Source organism: Myodes glareolus, chromosome 7, assembly GCF_982192425.1.
Source record: "Myodes glareolus chromosome 7, mMyoGla1.1, whole genome shotgun sequence".
In the NCBI taxonomy this organism is placed as follows: domain Eukaryota; kingdom Metazoa; phylum Chordata; class Mammalia; order Rodentia; family Cricetidae; genus Myodes; species Myodes glareolus.
In genome coordinates this window covers 77,015,652-77,019,195 of record NC_142032.1, presented here as the reverse complement: position 1 = coordinate 77,019,195, position 3,544 = coordinate 77,015,652, and positions in this window count along the sequence as shown.

Below are 3,544 nucleotides of genomic sequence, written 5' to 3'. Positions count from 1 at the left end.
AATCAATATGTGAGAGTTAGTCAATAAGAGGCTAGATATAATGGGCCAGGCAGTGTTTAAATAAATACAGTTTCTGTGTAATTATTTCAGGTAAAACTAGCTGGGCCGCAGGGTGCCGGGAATGCAGTCCACTGTTCCTATTACTACAGGTTGGCAGTGGTGCACACTTTAATCCTAGCACTCGGGAGGCAAAGGCAGGCAGATCTCTGTGAGTTCGAGGCTACCCTGGTCTATAGAGCAATTTCTAGGACAGCCAGGGCTACACAGAGAACCCTTATCTCAGAGAGATATGGTGACACAGAGCTGTCATTCTAGACTTGTAGGGTTGTAGCAGGAACAGGAATTCAGACTACATAATGAGTTGGGGGCGGAGAGAGAAGAGGAAGAAGGAAAGAAACATGAAGGAGCAAATAACTCGGGTTCCCGGTGGGAAGAAGGGCAGTTCTGGGAGGCTGGTGGTAACAAGGTTCTCTATAACCCTCCTGTCAACAGCTCCTCTGGGGCCACCCACGCAGAGGCGGGGCATTAGTCCTCTCCCTGGACCCTCTGGAGGCATGCAGCCTGTAGAATAGGCGTTGATCCGGTTGTCCTGAAAGTGTCTAGGTTCAGTAACTTGCCTGGCATATTTACTGGTCTTGTTCCATGCTTAGGCATACATATTCCCACTGCCTTACACTTGTCCCTCACGTTTAGCACGTCACACATGCAGGGTTGCAGCAGAGGACCCAAATGGCAGGTGTGTGACAGGTCACACCACTCAGGTTTGTGCAGTAACACACACATTGTTTCTGGCACAATGACACTGTATGAAAATGAAAAAACAACCACCTAATGATGCACTGCTCAGAATGTGTCCCCCACTCTTTTTCCTTTTATGTGTACGGGTGTTGTGCTGTGTGTGTGTCTATGCTCCACCTGTATGTCTACTGCCTATGGAGGCCAGAAGGGGACAGCCAATTCCCTAAAGCGTGGTCCTCAACCTTACGAATATTGTGCCTCTTTAATACAGTTCCTCATGTGGTGACCCCCAACCATAAAATTACTTTCATTGCTACTTAGTAATGTTGTTACTGTCATGAATCATAATGCAAATATATGTTTTCTGATGGTCCTAGGTGACCCTTGTAAAAGGGTCATTTGACTCCCAAAGGGTCACAACCAATAGGTTGTGAACAACTGCCCTAGAGCCAGTTACAGATGGCTGGGGGCCTCCATGTAGGTGCTGGGAATTGAACTCAGGTTCTCTGGAAGAACAGCCAGTGCTCTTTACCTCTGAACCATTTCTCCAGTCCCTATAGTACATAGTGTAGGCCATCCCACCCTGGGATGGTGGTCCTAGATGCCACAAGGAAGCAGGCCAAGCAAGCCAGAGGGAGTAAGCCAGTAAGCAGCATTCCCCATGGCCTCCGCTTCTGCTACTGCCTCCTGGTTTCTGCCCTGACTGGCTCTTGACCTGATTGCTAAACAGTGAAATAAACCCTTCCTCAAGAAGTTGCTTTTGGTCACGATGTTTTGTTCTTGGCTTTTGTTTCATTTTTTCTCTCTCTCTCTTATTTTTTCAAAGATTTTATTTATTATGTGTACAGTATCCTGGTTGCATGTACGACTGCACTCCAGAATTAGGGCACCAGATCTCATTCTAGATGGTTGTGAACCACCATGTGGTTGCTGGGAATTGAACTCAGGACCTCTGGAAAAGCAACCAGTGCTCTTAACCTCTTACTCATCTCTCCAGCCCTTGTTTTGTTTTTCAAAATAGAGGTTTTCTGTGTAGCCCTGGCTGTCTTGGACTCTCCACAGACCAGGCTGGCAATGAACTCAGAGACTGGTCAAGGTGTGTGCCACCACCACCTGGCTTAGATCATGTTTTTATCACAGAAAAAAAAAAAAAGAAAAACAACCCACATTAACCAAGACGCACACCAATGCCCTCTGGGTTCAGATGTCTATACACCACCATCCAAACTACATCTTATCTTCTTAGTCAGCAAAGCAAATAGCTCAAAAGTTCCTGATCCTCCTGCTTCAGATTCAACAAGGCTGGGGTTACAGGTATGAGCCATACCTAGGCATCACACCCTCTTTGGCCTGCCTGGAGATGGTTGTCTCTGGAAACAGACAGGAAACAGGGCCATTTCCTGCCATCTGCTGGCTCTAAGGCTATGGAGAACCGTGAGTGGGAGGGGTGGTTTCTGTGCTGAATCACACACCTGAGCTACAGACTCAGTGGAAGAAACAATCACCAACGCTGGCAAGTGGGGAGCAGGAACCCAGGAAGCCCAAAGTAAAATCTTTTTTTTCTTTTTTAAAACTCTTTGAGGGCCCGTCATCCAGCTCCCAAATAAACACATGGAGACTTATTCTTACTTCTGAATGCTCGGTCTTAGCTTCCTTATTTCTAGCCAGCTTTGCTAACTTAAATTATCCCATTTCTCTTTAACTACCTTTCTTCATTCTATACATCTTTCTTCCCCACTTACTCCATGGCTATGTGGCTGGCCCCTGGCGTCCTCCTCACCTCCTTCTTTTCCCACTCCTCACTCTTCCCTGGATTTTTCCTATTTATTCTCTCTGCCTGCCAGCCCCACCTATCCCTCTCCTGCCCCACTATCGGCCATTCAGCTCTTTATTAGGTGCTTTAGGCAGGCAAAGCAACACAACTTTACAGAGTTACTGTAACATAAAAGAACGCAGCACAGCTTTGCATCATTAAACAATGTTCCACAGCAGAAATGAACACAGCGCATCCTCAGCCAGCATCACGTGCCCGACGTCCCTGACAGCTTCTGCACCATGTTCAGCCTCACCACGGGCTCACAGCAACCGTGGGCTGAGACCTCAAAAACTGACACAAGGGACATCTTTCCTTAAGACAGGGTGGGGGAGGGAGGGACAGGGAAAAGAGACAGTGGCCAGGCTTGGGGAACTGAAATGATCCGCTCCGTTTAGCAGCCTGGGGCTAGTAATGTGGAGGGAAAAAAAAAAAAGAGGGCTGGAATTACATGGGAGACCTTCCCAAATAGCTTCCAGCTTTGGCGTTTCACCTGAAGAGCAGTAGGCAGCCATTAACAATGTCAAGTGAACAGAATAGCTGGGTATGGCACACCACCTAACTCCAACAGTCAAGGGCTTGGGACAGGAAGATTCATCAAGGCCAGCTTGGGCACCAAGAAATAAAATATTTTTAAAGAGAGGCCAATGAGATGGTTCAGCTGGGAAAGAAATTTGCTATTAAGCCAAGCAACCTGATTGGTCCCCAGGATTCACAAGACCCCATCCGCTGTCCACACATACAAAGTGCACGTGTAAGTGTGCACACAGATGGAGTTTTCAGAGAAACTCTGAAGGACTAGGGATGTAGCTCAGTGGGGGTTGGCTTGTCTGGCAGATGCAAACCCCTGGGTTTCATTCCACTCCCAAGAGTACCTGGGCAACACAAAGTGGACTTGGTGGAGAATAAAAAACCCTCAAACTTGGGTGGGTAGGAAATAAGGTTGGATAGGAGAGGCTCTGGGGGAAAGGAAATGAATATAACTAAAAATAC